Source organism: Oncorhynchus keta, chromosome 22, assembly GCF_023373465.1.
Source record: "Oncorhynchus keta strain PuntledgeMale-10-30-2019 chromosome 22, Oket_V2, whole genome shotgun sequence".
NCBI lineage: Eukaryota > Metazoa > Chordata > Actinopteri > Salmoniformes > Salmonidae > Oncorhynchus > Oncorhynchus keta.
In genome coordinates, this window is record NC_068442.1 from 8,318,598 (window position 1) to 8,329,887 (window position 11,290).

General features: G+C 41.9%; 1 long non-coding RNA gene across 1 annotated transcript; it reads left to right on the top strand.

Annotated features, from left to right (window-relative positions):
• Nucleotides 1-2,322: 2,322 nt before the first annotated feature.
• Nucleotides 2,323-10,753, top strand: LOC118400732 (uncharacterized). The gene is made up of 3 exons (XR_004829081.2): nt 2,323-2,400; nt 9,847-9,981; nt 10,229-10,753. It is a non-coding gene; the product is annotated as an uncharacterized LOC118400732 (long non-coding RNA).
• The last annotated feature ends 537 nt before the right edge of the window (nt 10,754-11,290 follow it).

The window sequence follows — 11,290 nt, forward strand, 5'->3', positions numbered from 1 at the left end:
GCCCATTCACTGGGACGTTAACTTTAAGTCTGGGCCTTTCTTCCCAGTGTGTGTCTCTCCATCACTGCCCTCGATCTTGGAGGTGGATGAAGAATCTCTTTCTGAAGAGATGGAGCAATGCCAGTTGTAGGGGGTCGCACACACACACCCACATCTTCATTTTTTATTAACTTTATTTAAATAGGCAAGTTAGTTAAGAACAAATTATTATTTACAATGACGGCCTACCCCGAACAAACCCTAACCCAGACGACACAGGCCCTTAGTCCGCTGTGCCAATCGGGAGCCCTATTGAGACCTCATGGCCTCCCATGGACCAGAGAGGATCAACCAGCATCATCCCAGCATCTGCCCTGCCTGCCATCCTAGTACCTCCACTGCCCTTTCAACCCCAAACCACAAATGGCAGGTGACAGAAATTATCCAGCGCCCACCGATCCAGGCTGTTGTGCATGAGCAGCAGCAGCTACTGTCGGAAGTACTGTTGGAACAGACTTTTCCTATGAGATCCAACAGGAGCCACAAGCTGTCAAAGTACTTTCATTCCTGGGGTGTTCTCTTCCTGAAGATGGACTGCTTCAACCCCTTAGGAGTATCCAGAGTATCTAATACACTGGTGTGATGATAGAACATGTCCCTCAGTATCAACTAGAGATTAATATTAATCTACTTGTTATTCTAGTTAGGCAAATGTTAATTTATCATCACCATGTTCCAAAGAATTCTGTTTCTATAAAGTTTTATTGCAGTTGAAAATGATCTGTGGTGTGTGTTGTTGGTTTCTTGTGAGCTATGAAGTATACCCTTTTAGTAGAATGTTTATTTCTTCATTGTACTTGTTGATTTGTTGACCAAGGAGAAGAGGTAAGTGCTGACCGGACTAATATAAGTGAACGTCCGATTCAAATGTGTATTAATCAGAAGGAGGCACATCTGACTCACACCTTAGTGCCATAATTGTTCACATTTTCAAAGTATATTCTCAGGTGGAACTATTTGTACTACAGCATTGGAAATGAGGATCTATCTAAACACAGTGTTTATTAAATGCGAGAATGCTGAACAACATTTTCTGACCAATAGGCTTGTTTGTCATATTTGGCCAAAGTTTTCTTTGCTTGAGTCAATAAGCCCTGTCTCAACTTGCACATGTAAGGGAAGCAGACAGCTGCAGATGAAATATAACTGCTGGGTTCTGCGGTAACCAGGTCTCTCTTGCCAAAATAACCCACTTTTGCAAGAAATACCTGGATAGTGCCACATAACACAATGCTTATATAATTCTTCATTTTATACAAATAAAAAAGACCCCTTTATCTGGAAGAGATGTAGTTTTGCCTTACATTTGTGAAATGTGAAGGACATTTGCTTAGCCTTCAAACTGTGCTCTGTTTAAAATGCCGTTGGTTGGACTGCGAGGCAGTGACTGTATCGTTTCTCTTTTGATCTGAAGCCTGACACTGTACGACACGTCGTGTCTCATCCTTCGTCTTTTGAATAAAGCTCCCTCAGCATGATTTTATTCTAACATTATCCATGCTGTTTTTGGAACCCTCAAAAACAAATGTTGATCCCCATGTAACGACAGGTGATATTCCACATGGGAGCACTAAAGGTCTGTAACGAAAGGAGGTTGAACACTTTGTACCTTGAACACCATCTAAACTTACAACCAGCCTCAACTATTTAAATGACAGAAAATGTCATATCTGCTCTCACACAGTACATGAATAGATGATGATCCCTTGGGTTTTTCACAGTCCATCATAATAAATACTTTTTGGCAACTTATCTATTGTTGTCTACGGTTCATTCCGAAACACATTCTCTCCACCAAAGCCCAAAGCTTACTAGCATTATGAAGATATCACTCAAGTTAAAGAGGTGTTACCACATTTTTGTATAGATTTATATGGGGGCCAGTGCAAAGACTCACATTACACTGTAAGATCAGTCATGCATCGTACCAAGTTTCTCTCTAGAAACATGCATGAGAAAGCTGTGACTAAGCAGAGAAGTATGTCTGTATCAATTGTTCTAGAACTGGTTCAAGAAATTAAAGCAAGAGATAGAGAGCAAAACATAGAAGGATGTTGGGTTACATATGAACACTTTCCATCATACTCTCAGGAAGGTTAGGTTAGTTAGGCTACATGTGATCGTGTGTCACCATAACTGAAACACGGCCTTCTTTCTTTCATGGTGCCAGTATTTGCATAAACTGGAAAACATTTGCATACATTTCAATTTCCCCGGCTGGCAGCGAATTTGTTAATCAGCTGTGTGCTCTCAGTTTACGCTCACTAGCAGAATCTGTCTGCCTCAGCTGCTGCGCTAATCTTCTATCACAGAGAGGACTGACAACCAGAGGTGTTTCCAGAGGCCAACAACACAGAGCAGGTTAGAGAAGCTTCAAACCTAACCACACACACACACACACACATTTAGACCCAATCATAGCACTGAGACTGCACTTGTGAAGGTGGTAAATGACCTTTTAATGGCATCAGACCGAGGCTTTGCATCTGTCCTCACGCTCCTAGACCTTAGTGCTGCTTTTGATACCATCGATCACCACATTCTTTTGGAGAGATTGGAAACCCAAATTGGTCTACACGGACAAGTTCTGGCCTGGTTTAGAGCTTATCTGTCGGAAAGATATCAGTTTGTCTCTGTGAATGGTTTGTCCTCAACTGTAAATTTCGGTGTTCGTCAAGGTTCCGTTTTAGGACCACTATTGTTTTCACTATATATTTTACCTCTTGTGGATGTCATTCGAAAACATAATGTTAACTTTCACTGCTATGCGGATTACACACAGCTGTACATTTCAGTAAAACCGGATGAAGCTCCAAATTTGCCCTCGCTAGAAGCCTGTGTTTCAGACATAAGGAAGTGGATGGCTGCAAACGTTCTACTTTTAAACTCAAGACAAAACAGAGATGCTTGTTCTAGGTCCCAAGAAACAAAGAGATCTTCTGTTGAATCTGACAATTAATCTTAATGGTTGTACAGTCATCTCAAATAAAACTGTGAAGGGCTTCGGTGTTACTCTGGACCCTGATCTCTCTTTTGACGAACATATCAAGACTGTTTCAAGGACAGCTTTTTTTCCATCTACGTAACATTGCAAAAATCAGAAACATTCTGTCCAAAAATGATGCAGAAAAATGTATCCATACTTTTGTTACTTCTAGGTTAGACTACTGCAACGCTCTACTTTCCGGCTACCCCGATAAAGCACTAAATAAACTTCAGTTAGCGCTAAATACAACTAGAATCCTGACTAGAACCCCCAAACATGATCATATTACTCCAGTGCTAGCCTCCCTACACTGGCTTCCTGTCAAGGCAAGGGCTGATTTCAAGGTTTTACTGCTAACCTACAAAGCATTACTACATGGGCTTGCTCCTACCTATCTCTCTGATTTGGTCCTGCCGTACATACATACACGTACGCTACGGTCACAAGACGCAGGCCTCCTAATTGTCCCTAGAATTTCCAAGCAAACAGCTGGAGGCAGGGCTTTCTCCTATAGTGCTCCAATTTTATGGAATGGTCTGCCTGCCCATGTGAGAGGCGCAAACTCGGTCTCATCCTTTAAGTCTTTACTGTAGACTCATCTCTTCAGTGGGTCATATGATTGAGTGTAGTCTGGCCCAGGAGTGGGAAGGTGAACGGAAAGGCTCTGGAGCAACGAACCGCCCTTGCTGTCTCTGCCTGGCCGGTTCCCCTCTTTCCACTGAGATTCTCTGCCTCTAACCCTATTACAGGGGCTGATTCACTGGCTTACTGGTGCTCTTACATGTCATTCCTAGGAGGGGTGCGTCACTTGAGTGGGTTGAGTCACTGATGTGATTTTCCAGTCTGGGTTGCCCCCCTTGGGTTGTGCCGTGGCGGAGATCTTTGTGGGCTATACTTGGCCTTGTCTCAGGATGGTAAGTTGGTGGTTGAAGATATCCCTCTAGTGGTGTGGGGGCTGTGCTTTGGCAAAGTGGGTGGGGTTATCTCCTTCCTTGTTTCTCTCTCTCGGAGGACCTGAGCCCTAGGACCATGCTTCAGGACTACCTGGCATGATGACTCCTTGCTGTCCCCAGTCCACCTGGCCGTGCTGCTGCTTCAGTTTCAACTGTTCTGCCTGTGATTATTATTATTTGACCATGCTGGTCATTTATGATCATTTGAACATCTCGGCCATGTTCTGTTATAATCTCCACCCGGCACAGCGAGAAGAGGACTGGCCACCCCTCATAGCCTGGTTCCTCTCTGGGTTTCTTCCTAGGTTTTGGCCTTTCTGGGGAGTTGTTCCTAGCCACCGTGCTTCTACACCTGCATTGTTTGCTGTTTGGGGTTTTAGGCTGGGTTTCTGAACAGCACTTTGAGATATCAGCTGATGTACAAAGGGCTATATAAATAAATTTGATTTGACATACACACACACAAACTGTATGCTAATGAATATTTGGATGCACTTTGCAGGCACATACAGTATGAAAGAAAAACAGCAGTGTCTGAATGCCGAGGTGAGAACGCAATGACAGAGTTCATACACTAATTGTGTACAGAGCTGGAAGCATGTGTCTTATTTAATCTTATTCAATGATATTACTAAACGTTAAAGAGGATGAGTGTCTTATTTAATCTTATTCAATGATGTTACTACATGTTAAAGAGTATGAGTGTCTTGTTTAATCTTATTCAATGATATTACTACATGTTAAATAGCATGAGAGTGTGGAGACCAATGCCAGGTTGGATGTGTGAATAGAAGAAAATAGAATAGAGTAAGGCAAACAAGCCACCCACTGGGCACACCACGTCATTTCAATGTGGATAATTTGTTAATATTTGGTTGAGATGTTGATCAGTGAGATTACAACCTATATTCACCCACTCAAAAAGACATCCAAAGGATGGTTGAATTTCCTATGTGTTATCACTATGTATTCAACCATCTAAAAGCAGAACCAAATTCCAATGGAAAAACAATGTCTGGTTTTTGGTTCAGTTGTCACCCAAATGTCTATCACTGTGCTTTCAACCATTTAAAAACACAGCACAGCTCAAATGGGAATTCAATGTCAGGTATTTTTTATATATATATATACAGCAGTACAGCAGGTCAGCCACCAGGGGGAGACTCGTAGAGGCCTGGTGACAGACGGAGTATGCGAGGCAATGGCTCCATCTACTGGACGTGCCAGGTCTCGACAGGCTCTCCGCCCAGGACTAATTGGGGCTGACTGGGGAATTTGTGAGTAATCAAGGGCTGATTGCTTACCAGCTGTACAAGCCCCATTAAAGCTTCCAGAAGGGCAGCACACACGGGAGGACTGGGGGAAGTAAGGTGACTTCCGTGTAGTTGGAGACGGTGCCCAAGCTAAGATGAGGGAGTTTGTGTGCGGGACAGGATACAGCAAGACCTGGCGCCCAGAAGACGGTATCCCGGCGAGGCTCTCACGGGGGAGACTTATCCTTTTCTTTTTATATATTTTTTAATTTTTTAAATAAACACCCATATCGAATTCCGGAGGCACGAAGGAAGGCCGTGAAACAGGAAGTGGAGGCTATGCTGAGGATGAGGGTCGTTGAACAGTCCCACAGTGCATGGTGCAGCCCCATCGTGTTGGTGCCCAAACCGGACGGTAGCCTCCGCTTCTTTAACGATTTTCTGGGGGTGAACGAGCGCATCGACCGATTGGGAAAGGCCCGGTATATCAGCACCCTTGACCTGACCAAAGGATATTGGCAGGTACCGCTCCTCCCGGGAGAAGACGCCGTTGTCGACACCAGTCGGGTTGTACCAGTACCGGGTACTGACGTTCGGTCTCCACAGATCCCCACCCACCTTCCAGAGGCTGATGAACAAGGTACTTCGACCCCACCGGCAGTACGCAGTGGCCAATTTGGATGACCTCATCATCCACAGCCAAAGTTGGGAAGAGCACTTGATGCGCCTCCAGGCGGTATTGGACCGCTCAGACAAGCCGGGTTGACCGCAAACCCCAAGAAGTGCAAACTAGGTTTCGAGGAAGTGGAGTACCTGGGGTATTTGATCGCACTGGGGAATGTCAAGCCCCAGGAGAGGAAGGTTCACGCGGTGCCCGTTCAACGCACCAAGACAGGTCAAGTCCTTCCTGGGACTGGCAGGACACTATAGCCGATTTATCCCCAACTTTGCGGCTATAGCTTCCCCCCTCACCGATCTAACCAGGGTCCGCCTCCCAAAAACAGTGAAATGGACAAACGACACAGAAGCGGTGTTCAGCTGTCTGAAGGAAGCTCCCATCCGATTCTCGTAACGCCTGATTTCCAGGTGCCGGTGGTGGTCCAGACATATGCGTGTGATACGAGACTAGGCACCGTTCTGTCCCAGACACACGATGGGGAGGAGCTCCTAGAAAAAAAAGTACTCCATTGAGTGTCTAGCGGTGAAGTGGGCACTAAACACAATTTGTTGTTTTACAGTTTCACTAATTCATTCTAAATAACTTAATCAATATGACACACTTTGGTTTCACTAATTGCACTTTGTCTACATAACCTGGTTCAAGTATTCATGACATTACCCTGAAGATGCTGAAATGTTGGTAAATACCCAATAAATTACTGGGAGTTTATATATGGAGTGTGCAACTTTATTTTTTATATAAAGTATTTAGGTAAAAATACTTTAAAGTACTGTATCTGTTCTTTACTATTTGTTGTTTATGTACTTTACTTAACAACATTCCTAAAGAATATGATATACATTTTCCCTGACACCCAAAAGTACTCATTACATTTTGAATGCTTAGCGGGACAGAAAATGGTCCAATTCCCACACTTATCAAGAACATCCCTGGTCTCCCTACTGCCTCTGATCTGGCGGACTCACTAATCACTAAACACAAATGCTTTGTTTTTAAATGTTGTCTGAGTGTGACCCTGGCTATCTGGTTTGCTTAATTGAAGGAATTTTAGATTCATACTTGTACTTTTGATACTTAAGTATATTTAAAACCAAATGCTTTTAGTCTATCACCCAAATATTTTATTGGCTGACTTTTACTTGAGTCATTTTCTACTAGAGTAAAAGTACATTTACCCAAGTATGACAATTGAGTACTTTTCCACCACTGGTAATTTACATTTTAGTCAACTCTTAGTCAACTCTCAAATAGCAGAACCAAATGACCTGTTTTGAAGTTGAGATGACATGGTGCAAGTGATCAATGCCGTTCGAGATTCTACATTGACTACAGCAATTGTGAATATCTCCACAGATCTCCACAAACCTACAGTATGTATGCTATCTTGAACATGCACACTTTATATGATTAACGTTACATACAAATAAATGTATATAGTTACAGTAACCTCAAAATGTGGCTATGGATCTGTTACTTATTTTAAGGTTGAATAAATACTCTTACATTAGTTTGTAAGAGCCTTAACTTTAGGCTATTTACTGTATTACAAAAGTAATATTGAATTGTGTTTAGTTGACAACGCAACCAAATATCAACATTTAAATTAAATATTTACTGCTTGGATAGTTCAATCTAAGACACTGGCTTAATTCCATTCTTTAACTTTTATTTTTGGTTGAGTTGGAGACGTGAAGCCAACATATCATTTATTAACTTGTTTTGTCGACAAATTAAAACCTCTTGAAACTACCCCTCCCGGATCCGGGAGAATTGTCATCAACTACACTAATTAGCATAACGAAACAGACAAAAAATTGAAATATAGTGAAACACAGCTTAGCCTTTTATTAACAGGCTATTTATTGTATTTCAAAAGTGATATTGAAATGTGTTTGGTGGACAACATTAATTTGGTTTCAGACATGTCACTTCCCCCACAGTGATTCTCGTTCTAAGAGGATACTATAATAAATAGATAATTGCGATTTTCAGATGTATTTGAGTACTGGGAATTTATTTGTGGTGCATATATGCTGATAAATTGAATATAAAACTAACATTGTGAATGTTTTTCAAAGGCGTCTGTGTGGCGTCAGGTGTGAACGTTCCACACAGATGTTCAATGAGCGATCGAGTTCTACGAAACTCACGAGGTCTACTCTCATTTTAATACATTCAAAACCACTACTGTAATGAATATAAAAGCCAATAAATGGAATAATTATTGTCAAACTATAATCTCTAGTCAATTGTTGAATTAGATTTATTGTATTTAATTTTACATTTAAATCCTACAGATGAAGAACCATATGTGACATTTAAAAAAAGAGATATACATGAAAAATCATTGGACACCCTTTTTCTACAGGGAACCGGTTTCACAAGCTTTCCACGCGCTAATTAACAATAATTTTCAATTTAAAGATAGATACTGGAATAACCGTTTATGTGCACCATTCTGTATGCACAGACAAGCGCACAACTTTTCTTGTTGCTGATGAAAATCGCCGAAATGTGGGAAAGAAATGTAAAACAAAACTAAAAGACTGGAAAGACAGGCAAAGGAAGATCTTACGGGATGCAGGTAAACCCTATTCAAATCGTAAGGGTCAAGAAAAAAACTGGGAAAAGCTGTCCAAAAGAGGTATGTGGAAGAACCGTATATCAAACAATCAAGCTAGATAACTATAGAGTACAGTAACTAACATGTATGTTCTGGGTTGTCTCATTTGTAACTATAGAGAAAACATATTAGCTAAAGTTCATTGGCTACTAATTTATACATTATCGTTACAAATGTTATCGCTAGATTATAGAAGAAACATAGCTAGCTACTTTTTCCTCAATCCCCTGGATGATTCGACATGGCTACAGTAGCTAGCCTTTTCTAACTAGGGGGCAGTAATTTCATTTTTGGATAAAAAACGTTCCCGTTTTAAACAAGATATTTTGTCAAGAAAAGATGCTAGACTATGCATATAATTGACAGCTTTGGATAGAAATTAGATATTGCCTGTGAGTGCAACAGAACTGATGTTACAGGCGAAACCCAGATAAAAATCCAATCAGGAAGTGCCGCATTTTTTGAAACCGCCTCATGCCAATGACTATGGCTGTGAATGAGCTACGAATGAGCTTACGTTTTCTACGTATTCCCCAAGGTGTCTACAGCATTGTGACGTCTTTTTACGCATTTCTGTTGAAGAATAGCCGTTAGGGACCACATTTAGCAAGTGGTCACATGGTGACTCCCGCAGAAAATCTTTTGTAAAGTACACAAGTAGCCATTTTTCCAATCGCTTCTTATGAGAAACCAATTGCCCCGACGGATATATTATGGAATTGTTATGTGAAAAACACCTTGAGGATTGATTCTAAACAACGTTTGACATGTTTCTGTCGATATTATGGAGCTAATTTGGAAAAAAGTTTGGGGTTGTAGTGACTGCATTTTCCGATCGATTTCTCAGCCAAACGTGACGAACAAACGGGAGCTATTTCGCCTACAAAAATAATATTTTTGGAAAAAAGGAACATTTGCTATCTAACTGGGTTTCCTGAGTGAAAACATCTGAAGTTCTTCAGAGGTAAATGATTTAATTTGATTGCTTTTCTTATTTTCGTGAAAATGTTGCCTGGTGCTAGCAGAGCCTAGCCATAGCATTATGCCATGATAAACTTACACAAATGCTTGTCTAGCGTTGGCTGTAAAGCATATTTTAAAAAATCTGAGATGACAGTGTGATTAACAAAAGGCTAAGCTGTGTCTCAATATATTTTATTTGTTATTTTCATGAATAGGAACATTTTCTGGGAAGATCTATGTCCGCTGCGTTATGCTAATTCGTTTGAGGCTATGATTACGCTCCCGCATGCGGGATGGGTAGTATCAAGACTAGTTAGTTATATGTAACGTTACACTGTATCCTGCAGGGAAGAGCGTGTTCCACGACGTGCAGAAAGGATTGTGGAAAGTTGACTGATGAGCGCAAGCTGCATCTGTTCAACAGTTTCTACACTGTCCCATACGAGAAACAACAAGCGTTGATTCTCTCCGGCTTAGAAGAGGTTAGAAATAAGACAAAACACCCATTATTATAATAGCTATATTGAACACTTGCATAGTTTAACTTTGACAGTAATGATACGTACATTAACATTAACTCTAAAAGTGCAGTGTTACATAATGGTGCAATAAACTCATTGTGTGTATAGGTTGGGAGTATGTGAAAGATGGAGGTCCTGATCAAGCAATACCTTGAATGTGCTACAGTATATTCAATTCTGAATTTATCATTGTCAATTTTTATTGTAGCATGAGGTGAAACGGAGATATAAACCTGAGGATACAAAGGAGAACAAACGACGGTAACAACCCTTCAAATACCATGTACAGCAAGCAGGCCAGAGATTGAATGTGTGCAAGGTCACTTTCATGTCTGTGTTCCAGCTAACCATCAGCCGTCGTCAGGCAAGTTAAAATATGAATTAATGTCTATATGAATATCAATTACAAACACATTTTATTCTCTGTACTCGTTTTTAAGAACCTGCTGATTGAAATGTAATTGTTTTGGTCAGGTTGTTCAGGAAAAGTTAGGAGTTCAAACTGAGGCAGGTGAGGTTGCAGGGTCTCCAGATCAGGCTACTGAGGCTCGGCCTCCTTTAGAAGATGCCGCCCCAGGGTAGCATGAGGGGATTGCACATCGAGGGTCCATTGAGGTGGCAAGCTGCATATTGAAGTGGGTGAAGACAAAATTCACGCCACTCACCAAACCAGAGGTGCGCAAATTGATCATCTTCAGTGACAGATGCTGTGGGCAGAATAACAACTGGCGGATGCTCAACCAGCAAAACCATTCAAGGTGATGAGGATGCAATGTGAAGACTTCAGCCACCTCCCAGATTCTGTCCTCAAGCGACCAGCTGGACTACATTTCTACATTTTCCTCCTCTGTCTCTGCTGCTAAAGCCACTTTCTACCACTCTAAATTCCAAGCATCTGCCTCTAACCCTAGGAAGCTCTTTGCCACCTTCTCCTCCCTCCTGAATCCTCCTCCTCCCTCCTGAATCCTCCTCCCCCCTCTCTGCAGATGACTTCGTCAACCATTTTGAAAAGAAGGTCGACGACATCCGATCCTCGTTTGCTAAGTCAAACGACACCGCTGGTTCTGCTCACACTGCCCTACCCTGTGCTCTGACCTCTTTCTCCCTCTCTCTCCAGATGAAATCTTGCGTCTTGTGACGGCCGGCCGCCCAACAACCTGCCCGCTTGACCCTATCCCCTCCTCTCTTCTCCAGACCATTTCCGGAGACCTTCTCCCTTACCTCACCTCGCTCATCAACTCATCCCTGACCGCTGGCTACGTCCCTTCCG